This window comes from Aethina tumida, chromosome 5 (assembly GCF_024364675.1).
Source record: "Aethina tumida isolate Nest 87 chromosome 5, icAetTumi1.1, whole genome shotgun sequence".
Classification (NCBI taxonomy): domain Eukaryota; kingdom Metazoa; phylum Arthropoda; class Insecta; order Coleoptera; family Nitidulidae; genus Aethina; species Aethina tumida.
Genome location: NC_065439.1, coordinates 18104487 through 18117648, shown reverse-complemented (window position 1 = coordinate 18117648; position 13162 = coordinate 18104487). Strand labels below are relative to the sequence as shown.

Here is a 13162-nt window from a genome sequence, read left to right as displayed (position 1 = left end):
AAGGACAAAAAAAGTTTGTAGTAGTATTTTAATTATTTTGAACAATCACTTTCTTTAAGTGTGGTAATATAAAAAATTATAGGAATGTGAAACAGCCTATTAATATTTAGAGGAATCAGTAAGAAATTGCTTTTTTTCAATTCAGAAGAATAGCTAGTAGGATGAAGTCAAATTTTAGGAATTATTATCTTCTGTAAATTCAAATAAATCCAATATTATGAGAGGTGAACAGTTTATCAATAACTTAAATATGCAGTAAGAACTTTTTTCTCATTGTGTGAAAACACTAATAATATTTAAAAGAATCAGTAAAAAGGTGTTTTTTCTACAAGTTCAACTTCTAAATTATTACCCTTAACATTTGAGAGGAGTAGCTAATAGAAAAAAGTCAAATGTTATGAATTATTATCTTGAAATCTGTAAATTTGAAGAAATCCAATGTTATGAGAATGTAAAATACTTATAATAATTAAAAGAAGCAGGAGTATTTCTCATTTAGCGGCAACATCAGAATTATATTAACTAAAAATCTGTATAATTTATTAATAATATTTATTATATTTTGATGATCACGAAAGCTTTAACCTTTATACTATATTATGAGAAAATGAAATAGTTTATGATTAATTTTAAAAAAAAATTAGGAAAAGTGCTCATTTAGTTGCAACTTTAAATTTATAAAAGTTGAAATTCTGTAAATTTTTTAGGAAAATATATATTTATAAGAATGAAGTTTGAAAAATCACTAAGTTAAGTTGTATAATATCCAAAATTGTATAAATGTGAAACCGTTTATTAATAATTAAAAAAATCAATATATTCAGCTACAATTTCAAAATTATAATTGCTAAAAATTTGCAAAATTTCTGAGAGATTAAAATATTTTTATAACAAAGAAGTTTACAGTATCTCAATTTTTTTCAGTCAGAAAATATCGTTTTTAACATTTACGTGCAAAATTAAATTAAATAATTTAAAAAATCTATAAACTTTCTCTTATAAGAATGAAGTTATCAGACTTTTCATTTTTTTTTTGTAAAATCACTTTCTTCAATTTGATAATATCCAAAATTATTAGAATAGGAAATAATAACTTAAAACAATTTATTAGAAAATATTATTTTTTTCAACTTTTACTTCATAATTGAAATTTGTAATATTTCAGAGGAATGAAATAAAGTTTATTAATTATTTAAAATAATCAGCAAAAAAATTATTCTTTCTTATCTATATGAAACGTCAAAATTAGGTTAAGTTAAGGTTAGGTTTCGAATGACAGTCACTATTATCATGATCCTTGTTTTATTTTCACCTTACTCTATCTATTTTTAAAAGAGCATGAAAAATTTTAAAAAAAGTTGTGACCCCGACGTGATTTGAACACGCAACCTTCTGATCTGGAGTCAGACGCGCTACCGTTGCGCCACGGAGTCGTTGCATTCAAACGTTGGCCACAATTCCCAGTTCGCAGGAATCGCATCCGTCGTCTTTTTGCACCGCATCAATTAAACCACACACGATTCGCCGTTCGCAACGTAATCAGATTTCGTGCACACGTACACGGCACATCCTCCAGAGACGCGGCAATGAAAACATCCCCGCAAATTGGTTGCAAGTTTTATTTCCCTGCCCCGCGTAAGAATGCGATCATTTGCCGGATTTATGGCGAAAAAACGTAATATACGATGCCATTTACGGGGCGTCGGAGTTGTACGGAGGCAGTGTGTCTCTTCAGGTGACATCTCGATTGCCTGCCGCACACCTGACTCGCCTCTCTATTGCTGATTTAATGTATCTATTAATGTTGTTCCGGGTTGTTTTTTTCGATTCGCGTTTTGTATCACGGATTGTCAGGCGGGGAACATAAACGACTTCGTATAAGTTACGGCCGGGATACTACGTGTGTTTTCTAATCACACACACAATGCCGGGCTTTAGGTTTTCTGTTCTGAATTATTTCCATTGTAATAAGTGCGATGCTTATTGTCGCTAATTAATTGAAGCGAATGTGTTTGAAACTTCGTCGCTTTGAACGGATCGTTTCCGTTTTGAAACTTCCAATAATCCCCGTATAACATGTCGGGAGTACATAAAACCCCGCATTGTCTTCAACCCCTTCACGGACGGCAATTGTCGCCAAAAAACCTAGACAAAACAAAAATAAAATACACACCGCCGAGGTCATAATTATTTAATCAAGCAGTTCCAGTATTCGTCTCGTTCAATGAGTGTCACAATTCTCACGATCCGCCACAGTTATTGTCCGCATATTGTTCTGTCGCGTGTTCCCCGATAATATCGCCCAGTAAATCCATTCGTTTTAAATAAAAATCTTCGGATAATAGCCACGAAATAAAACTTTGTCACAACAGCCCAACGGATGTTATATCATTAACCCCGCGCATTAATATTCGATTGGTTCGTGATTATAGCTTTCCGGGGAATAAAAATTCTGCCACTTTATCTGTCTACCGCTTTACAATATTTATGTAATAAGCTGTTATTTTCGTGGCTGAAATATGAAAATTATATGGCTTGTTAAAGATTTAAATTGACGTTGATTGGAGGTTTGCCGGGTGTAATTTTTTATTGACTTGCATCGTTGATTGTTTCTTTTTCCACTTTGTATTATCTGTTGTATTATATTACTACTGTGTTGTTTTCCATGTTTTCTTTTTCATTATTTTAAAAATTTATCTTGTACTACCATAATTTTCAATTTTCTTCAACAAGACTGTAAAATTCGTCATTCCAAGGAGAAGTTTTTGGAATATTAAAACATTTACATTACATTTCAGATCTCTGTATATGTATTTGGGTATTCCTTACAAACCAGGATGCATTTATAACTATTCTGAGAAGTACGTTTTCTACTCTACTGAGCTTCAAGATGTGACTGGTAGCTACAGAATCTCAAAAACTTGAACAATAAGAAAGTTGACTCCTTGATATCACTGTAGCTTTGTGGATAAATCTACAGTACTCTATCTACATGATGATGGATAAAGTTTATGAAGTTACCGTGTCAATTTAGCGTCAGGATTCCAAATATTGTTCTCTTCAGCTGGATCATAGTCGTCAAGATTGTTAATTTTGTCATTCAAAGGAAGGAGTCTTTGATATCTTGAAACTTTGTCCATATGGAATTCTCGTATATTTGGGTACGCCTTACAAACCAGAGTGCATTTTTAGCCATTCTAAAGAGTACATTTTTTACTCTATTGAGCTTCAAGAGGTGACTCGTAGCTACATAATCTCAAAAACTTGAGCAACAAAAGAGTTGACTCATTTCTACCACTGTACCTTTATGGATAAATCTACAGTACTCTTTCTACATAGTAATGGATAAAGTTTATGAAGTTACCGTGTCAATTTAGTGTCAGACTTCTAAATATTGTTCTCTTCAGCTGGATCATAGTCGTCAAGATTGTGATTTTTTTCATTCAAAGGAAGAAGTCTTTGATATCTTGAAACATTGTCCATATGGGATCACTCTATATTTGGGTACACCTTACAAACCAGAGTGCATTTTTAGCCATTCTAAAGGGTACATTTTCTACTCTATTGAGCTTCAAGATGTGACTCGTAGCTTCATAATCTCAAAAAATTGAGCAAAAAGAGAGTTGAGTCATTGCTGTCACTGTAGCTTTATGGATAAATTTACAGTACTCTTCCTACATGGTGATGAATAAAGTTTATGATGTTACCGTGTCAATTTAGTGTCAGACTTCCAAATATTGTTCTCTTCAGCTGGATCATAGTAATCAAGATTGTTAATTTTGTCATTCAAAGGAAGGAGTCTTTGATATCTTGAAACGTTGTCCATATGGAATCACTGTATATTTGGGTACTCCTTACAAACCAGAGTTCATTTTTAGCCATTCTAAAGAGTACATTTTCTAGTGTATTGACCTTCAAGATGTGACTCGTAGCTATATAATCTCAACAAATTTGAGCAATAAGAGAGTTGACTCATTTCTATCACTGTACCTTTATGGATAAATCTACAGTATTCTTTCTACTTAGTGATGGATAAAGTTTATGAAGTTACCATGTCAATTTAGTGTAAGATATCCAAATATTGTTCTCTTCAGTTGGATTCTTAGTCGTCAAGATTGTTAATTTTGTCATTCAAAGGAAGGAGTCTTTGATATCTTGAAACATTGTCCATATGAGATCACAGTATTTTTGAGTACTCCTTACAAATCTGAGTGCAATTTTAACCATTCTAAAGAGTACATTTTCTACTCTATTGAGCTTCAAGATGTGACTCGTAGCTACATAATCTCAAAAACTCATTGCTATCACTGTACTGTGCTATTTTTTGTACATAGTGATGGATAAAGTTTATGAAGGTACCATGTCAATTTAGTATCAGAATTCCAAATATTTGAGTATTGTTCTCTTCAGCTGGATCATACTCGACAAGATTGTTAATTTTCTCACTCAAAGAAAGGAGCCTTGGAAATCTTGAAACATTCTTAATTTAGAATCACTGTATATTTGGTTATTCCTTGCAAACCAGAGTGCATTTTTAACCATTCTAAGGAGTATATTTTCCATTTTACTGAGTTTCAATATGTGACTCAAAATATCTTCAAAAACTTAAACAGAAAAAGAGTTAACACGTTGTTATCACTCTATGTTTATGAATAAGTCTCTTCCTACATAATTGTATTTAAAGTTTATGAAGTTAGTGTCAGACTTCCAAATATTTGGCTCTTGACAATTCGGCTTCTATGTCTTCAACAATATTCTTTGTGGAGTGTAATATCATTAAATTTGATCTTCACTTTCCTTTTGGATACTATAGATTTCATCTAAACAACTTTGTTTTCGTTCATGAATACTGAAACTATTAAACATGTTCTCACAGCTATTACTTTAGCATATTGTTCCAATTTGTCTTTCCTTGAAACAGGTATATCAGAGTAGAGAAAGTACAGCAATCTGAGGAATTATTATTAAATTATAATTAAATTAAAATTATAGATAGATATATTTAAAGATTAAACGAGTTATACGTAAATTATATACAACAATTGATGAAAGACATATATTATTAATAATTTTACTATATTTTTGGGACAATGACTTAATCAACTTATTTAGAGCTTATATACACCCAATTAACTACTTTTGATTGATTAAATCCAATCCAATTGATATGTTACAATTTTTAATTAATTTAATGGATCGAGTATTTAGATTTTGACATTTTAGTTTTTTTTTTTAAAACAATTCTATTACTGTTTGATATATGTTACCGTTTCAAGTGGCATTTTAACTATAGTAATTTGGCATTAACCCTAAAAGGGCCATTTGATCCGTTAAGTGTTTAATATTAGAATTCCTTATGATATAAAGTGAGAGAACATAGAGAAGGGCACAAGGGGACATCTGAAAGGAATAAAACAACGGCGAACGCATACCTTTCGATGCCAGTGATCACACCATAATCGCACTAGTCTAGTGCCGTCGTTATTGAATCACAGTATAAAGTTTCTGGGGAGGCAAGTAAGAGATGATAATGGGTGGAATGTGCGCGTTGGTGCGGAAGCCGAACTAAGCAAAGTGCCAGATTACAAATTCGTGATATTTATGATAGTCTAGGTGGTCCGGGTTCTTCACCTCTATTGTTTACATCCTGTTAGGGACATCTTGAGATTTATTCCTTGGCGTAAGCTATTCGGATCCCATTTGTGATTAATGCGCCTTGGACCTACTTATTATTGTATTACCGGGACTGATTTATTCGATGGGAGCCGGTCGCTCCCGCCGCTTCCGGATCAGGTACAATTTAATTACTTGCAGATTATGCCCGGCAAACAGATAATAAATGTTTTATTTTAACCAAGATTCCACTTCATTCTTTCCATTTCCTCCCCCATTTCGTGATTATATTGTATTAAAAAGTTTCTAATACACACACGTAAAGCACTAATTAAACTTTTTGGACGTGGCACAGAGACAAAGATAAGTAATTAAAAAAAATTACGGTCCGAGATCAATGAGTAAAGAACATCAAAGAAAAACACAAATGAAGCTTTCAACGGACGGAAATCGCATATTGAGTGTAGACTGCGGAACGGAGAGAATTTTCATTTAATATTAACTTGATCCCGGGTGAAAGCTTAGTGGCGAAACCAGAGAAAAACATCAAGTCTGAGAGCCTCACACGTTTTAACCTTATTAACTCCGCCGGAGCACACACACACACACTCGTTCACTCATACACGTACACACACACAGCTCTGAAGAACAAAAAGGGAATCAAATCTCTCTCAGAGGCAAAACAAATCCCTGAATTTAATTAATGACGTTTTGTAGGAGGAATGCTTTGTGCGGTGCCCCGGCCACTACGAACGGACGTTGCTTTCTGCCTTTGAGACCGTTTGTCTAAGCAATCAATTCAATTATACTGAAGAATGATTGCGGAGCGATTCGTTTGTCAAGGCTCCACATACCTCTTTGCTCCGAGGTCTGACCGATCGGACACACGGTCCGAATTCCACCATCGCTATCTGAAACGGATATATTGCATATTTTAGTTTACATTAGGAATGTTCCTTAAGCTGCATGTGACCGAGACGTCGGCCACGACTAATTGTCCATAACGTGGATGTGGTCATACTAATACCTTTATTTATTTCAGGAGTATAAGTAACAGAAGATACATAGAATATGGAGTTAAAAGATCCATACATATTTTTGTGTATCGACATGATTATATCAAAAACTCGCTTTATTTAAGGAAGAAATGGAATTAAAAAGACAATCAAAATTACTGTAATATTATTGATAGTTATTTGCTTAGAAAGTACATTTAAAAGGGTCATATATATTCATGTTCATGTGTTTATGTGGTCATGCCATCTTTACTTTATTTAAGGAAGAGAAGGAAATTATGTATCTTATTGATTTAAACACACATATTTTGAATGCTGGAGTGTCATACTAAAAATTCAAAGTAAAAACTAATGTCAATTAATAAGTAACATATTTTTGTGTGGTCATGTGACACATAATATTGATAGTTAATCTACCTAAAAAGTACGTAAGTAAGTTGAAAGATTCACATATACGTTTGTATGTTGAAGAAGAGGATTTAAAAATTAAAACCAATATTAATTATTGTATCTAGAAAGTGGATTTAAAATTATAAACAATTTTTTTATGCTGGGTCATACAAAAAACTTGATTTCATTTAAAAAAGGGAATTAATTAAAAGTAAAAACCAATTTTAATTATTGTACACAGAAAATTAATTTAAAAACGTAACTCATAGTTTTGTGTGATGATGTGGTTACACAGAAAACATATTTTTGTTTAAAGAAAAGAATGAATTAAAAATAAAAACTAATGTTAATTAATGTAACATATCTAGAAAGTGAAGTTAAGAAAGCAATGTAAGATTCGGTCTGATGATGTGGTCATACCAAAAGTTGTTATATTTAAGGAAGAAAAGGAATTAAAAATCTATTAAAATAACTATAAAATTATTGATAGTTACTTTGCTTAGAAAGTACAGTTAAAAGAGTCATATATACGTGCAATGAAGAGCAGGAAATAATGTACCTTATATTTTTGTGTGGTCATGTGACGCAAATTATTGATAGTAAATCTACCTAAAAAGTACACCAAATATTCGCTTATTTAAGTAAGAAGAGGATTTAAAAATTAAAACTAATATTAATTATTGTATCTAGAAAGTGGATTTAAAATTATAAACAAATTTGTTTGTGCTGGGTCTTACTAAAAACCTGATTTCATTTAAAAAAGGGAATTAATTAAAAGTAAAAACTAATTTTAATTATTGTACTTACAAAATTAATTTAAAAACGTATCTCATATTTTTGTATGATGATGTGGTCACACCGAAAATTTATTTTTGTTTAGAGAAGCGAATGAATTAAAAATAAAAACTAATGTTAATTAATGTAACATATCTAGAAAGTGAACTTAAGAAAGCAATGTAAATTTCGGTCTGTAGATGTGGTCATACCAAAAGCTATGTTATATTTAAGGAAGGAAATGAATTAAAACTCAATCAAAATAACTATAAAATTATTGATAGTTAATTTGCTTAAAAAGTACAGTTAAAAGAGTCATATATACGTTCAATGGAGAGAAGGAAATTATGTACCTTGTTGATTTAAGCACACATATTTTGAGTGCTGGTATCATACTAAAAATTAAAAGTAAAAACTAATGTCAATTAATAAGTAACTTATATTTTTGTGTGGTCATGTGACACAAATAATTAATAGTAAATCTACCTAAAACGTATACCAAATATTCGCTTTATTTAAGTAAGAAGAGGATTTAAAAATTAAAACTAATATTAATTATTGTATCTAGAAAGTGGATTTAAAATTATAAACAAATTTGTTTGTGCTGGGTCATACTAAAAACCTGATTTCATTTAAAAAAGGGAATTAATTAAAAGTAAAAACTAATTTTAATTATTGTACCTAGAAAATTAATTTAAAACGTATCTGATGATGTGGTCACACCGAAAACTTATCATTGTTTAAAAAAGAGAATGAATTAAAAATAAAAACTAATGTTAATTAATGTAATATATATAGAAAGTGGAGTTAAGAAAGCAATGTAAATTTCGGTCTGTAGATATGGTCATACCAAAAGCTTAATTAAGGAAGAAAAGGAATTAAAAATAAAAGTTAATGATGATAGTTAAAGGTAGAATTAAAAGAGTCACATATACGTCTGTATGTTAATGTAGTCCTACCAAATATCTGCTTTATTTAAGGATAATAAGGAAAATAAAAACTAATGCCAATTAATGTGGCGATAAAAAAGCAACAAATATTTTTCTTTGCCTACAAAACTTTGTTTAAAATTAAAAAGTAATGCTAATTAAAATATCTAGAGTTATTATGCAGATATGGTCATACAAAATATTTAAAGGAGTCGAGAATTTAAAAATAAAAATAACGTTAATTAATATACCTTTAAAGTGAAGTTAAAAGTTATGTAGATCTTGACCATTTCTGTTATAAAGGAAACTTAGACCCAGTGATGTTTCATTTTACATAAAATTTGAACATTGACTCATGTATAATAAAGAAAACTTAACGATATTAATATTCCACTTTACATGGACAAAATAATTAATTTTCATAGTTACTTAGGTACACTTAGAAGATTGGTTTTTGTTTTGTTTCGAAAATACTGTAGTTGGAAAGTTCTCCAGATTAAAAGTTTCCTCTGAGAACGTAGACTCACATTATGGCGTCTGGCAAATACGAGCTTACAACCACTCGATGGCTTTCTATTTTAAAATGTATTTAATAAAGATTTTAATACTTGACGAAAGCGTGGGTGTCTAGAATTTTCCAAAACCCAATTCCGTTTCCAGCCTGCCGAAGACAGAAAGAAAAAACCGTAAACCGGATAACTCCATTCCAAACAGTAATATTAATTAATCCCCGGCCCAATATTTACGAAAATAATACTAATTAAATCGGGATTTGGGTAAATGAAAATCTGAAATATCCCCGTCGGAAGCAAACAAAATTTAAAGATAAAATTAGAATTCACGCTGCGGCATACCAGCGTTTTCCGTTAATCTTTTTATCCCATCCAATATCGCAAGATTCTAATCAATGTTTTAGGCTTATAAACTTTCGGTAAGTAGCAGCCACTCGCCTAATTAAGAAATCCATGCCCTCAGAAACCGCACGTTTTCTTTCCGCACGTTCAAAACATCTCTTTACTTATTCCGAACGCAAACTTAATTATGTATAGAGATATTCACCGGCCCATCAATATCTTATTATGGTGTGGAAGCATTGCGTATCTGGGCTCCTTTTTTTTTTGTTTAAACAGATCCCAAACTTCCGACGGCAGATTAAAAGTTTTCCTTTTTAATTATTGCACGCGCTCACTTCCGCCCTCGTACTTTTTATTTACAACCCTTCGCTCATTGTCTATATATTCATTTATTATTTCGCAGTCGTGGCAAGAATTTTCCACTTGACGCCCGATCGACTGGAAGAAAATGCGATTTTTTCGATGTCTTACAATGGGTTTTCACTGCGTTTTACTCTTGAGCCAATGTTTTGAAGTAATACCCTTCAAAATAATATAATATAGATAAATAATAACATTTTTGATAGAAATTTATTCGAGCTTTTTTTAATTATACAGGATATATATTTTTGATGGGAATTTATTATGGTAGGTTTCAAATTGTAGCAGATAGATAAATAATTGAAGATAATTCAAGTGACATTAACTTAAAACGTCATGTTTAGGCAATTAGAAGAACAAAAAGGCACATATTGAAAAAGATATTTTTGTTAGAAGTTTATTTTGATCACTTTTATTTACAGAGGAAAGATAGTGAATTCAAAAACAATTCAAGTGAATATTATTCTCATATGTATGATGTCATACTTCGAAAAATTGGTGTACATGAAGGCATATTGGTTTGTATAGACAGTATTTTTGATTTATAATGATATATTAATAATTGTAGCAGATAGAAAAATAACTGAAGATAATTCAAGTGAATTTAACGACATTAAGTTAAGCTTCTGTTTTTTAAATATCCTCCAAAACGTCATATTTAGACAAATTGGAGGACAAGTAAAGATGATATTTTTGATAAAAATTTATTCTGGTTTTTAATTATTGAGGAAAGATAACAAAATCAAGACAATTCCATTTGTATGGAGTACATGGAGGCATATATTAGTTTGCAAAAAATGTTTTTGGTGAGAATTTATTATAATTTTTCTTTGTTATTGTCTTTTTTAGTTTTAGTAGGAAGATAAATAATACAAGACACTTTCAAGTGCCTGTTAACAACTAATAAATTCCTCCAAAACGTCGTGTTTAGACAAATTGGAGAACAAGTAAAGATGATATTTTTGATAAAAATTTATTCTGGTTTTTAATTATTGAGGAAAGATAACAAAATCAAGACAATTCTATTTCTATGGAGTACATGGAGGCATATATTAGTTTGCAAAAAATGTTTTTGGTGAGAATTTATTATAATTTTTCTTTGTTATTGTCTTTTTTAGTTTTAATAGGAAGATAAATAATACAAGACACTTCCAAGTGCCTGTTAACGACTAATAAATTCCTCCAAAACATCGTGTTTAGACAAATTGGAGAACAAGTAAAGATGATATATTTGATAAAAATTTATTCTAGTTTTTAATTATTGAGGAAAGATAACAAAATCAAGACAATTCTATTTCTATGGAGTACATGGAGGCATATATTAGTTTGCAAAAAATGTTTTTGGTGAGAATTTATTATAATTTTTCTTTGTTATTGTCTTTTTTAGTTTTAATAGGAAGATAAATAATACAAGACACTTCCAAGTGCCTGTTAACGACTAATAAATTCCTCCAAAACGTCGTGTTTAGACAAATTGGAGAACAAGTAAAGATGATATATTTGATAAAAATTTATTCTGGTTTTTAATTATTGAGGAAAGATAACAAAATCAAGACAATTCCATTTCTATGGAGTACGTGGAGGCATATATTAGTTTGCAAAAAATGTTTTTGGTGAGAATTTATTATAATTTTTTTTGTTATTGTCTTTTTTAGTTTTAGTAGGAGGATAAATAATACAAGAGACTTCCAAGTGCCTGATAACGACTAATAAATTCCTATAAAACGTCGTGTTTAGACAAATTGGAGAACAAGTAAAGATGATATATTTGATAAAAATTTATTCTGGTTTTTAATTATTGGAGAAAAATAACAAAATCAAGACAATTCCATTTCTATGGAGTACATGGAGGCATATATTAGTTTGAAAAAAAGTGCTTTTAGTGAGAATTTATTATAAATTTTTTTGTTATTGTCTTTTTTAATTTTAGTAGGAAGATAAATAATAGAAGACACTTCCAAGTGCCTGTTAACGACTAATAAATTTAAAGAAAGGAGTATAATTTGCGCATATTTCACCGTATTATTAACAGATGCGCCTCAGATGTTGTTCAGAAGTCCGTCATGATGGCCGACGAAATAGTTTTAATTTAACTTTGGTTATCTGTTTTGTTCCGTCTTGTTTTCAGGCGCGAGTCAGTTTTAAAACTAGATTAATTCCATACGTGAACTGCAAGGTCCCGGAGTTTGATATTGTCGTTGGAACAATGCGAATATTTTGTAAACACGCAGACGATAACAGCCGAGTAGACGGATCATTCTGGAAAGAGCCGCAGAGATACTATTAATTATGTACTTTCGTGTGTACACTCGAATTACCGCATATCTGAACACCACGCTCTCCTGCACATGAACATGCGACGCGGCCCACACACACGGGTTACAATTACTTATTTGCAATTTTTAATAGATCCCGGCAAGACGGGAAACGTGCAGGAAAGGACTTCTTCACGGGGGCGAATTTAACATGGCATGACGGAGAGGGCAATAAATTTAATCCTGCATGTAGGAATCGACGTCCGCACAAAGTGATATGTTTTGGAATGTAGTAGAGTTATATCCGAACTTAAAAATCTTGGAAAGATTTCGAGGCTGACAAAATTTATGGCCGTTTCGGGGGAGAAGCTGGATAAAACTCGATATAAAACTGGATAACATGCCGAGGGAAGGTCAAATGTTTCTCTGAGCGTATTATCCTTTTTTTTTAGTTGCAAGATACGAGATTTATTATTGTAATAACTACATAATAATGTGCCATGCCTCCATTCAAAGGCAGTTTATATATTTTATTGCCTATTTCTATATTAAATTCACTTACTGCGACTAATAAATTATTAATTTTTGTACTTTTATTGCTACCCTAGTAGCAGGAGTACTTATTCATTCCATTGAGTTGGCAGGAGATATTTTGCATTGTTCAGAATGTATGTCATTAGAGTTAAAAACGAAGGAGCATTTGTCCCGTCGACGGTCGTAATTACCGGACCTGATGTGGGGTGCACTTGGGCCGAGAGTGCGGGGCAGTTCTTGGGGGTGCAGTTCGCAGTCCGCACGTTGTTGAGTGGCTTTCTACGGCGGCATTTGTCCAGGGATCCGGGCCAGTGTAAAGGGACCGAAAACCGGAGGCGTATGTTTGTTTTGGGGCCGGCGAAATGAAGCATTCCTTTACGGCGACCGTGGAGCTCGTAAAGTCCACTTTATGATGATAATTACCTTCCCCAGTATGG

General features: G+C 31.6%; 1 protein-coding gene and 1 non-coding gene across 2 annotated transcripts in view; one reads left to right on the top strand and one right to left on the bottom strand.

Annotated features, from left to right (window-relative positions):
• LOC109601283 (myelin transcription factor 1) overlaps nt 1-13162 on the top strand; it is a 272891-nt gene that overhangs the window by 6782 nt on the left and 252947 nt on the right. The gene's annotated exons all lie outside the window — the stretch shown is intronic.
• Trnaw-cca (transfer RNA tryptophan (anticodon CCA)) lies at nt 1362-1433 on the bottom strand. The gene has a single exon. It is a non-coding gene; the product is annotated as a tRNA-Trp (tRNA).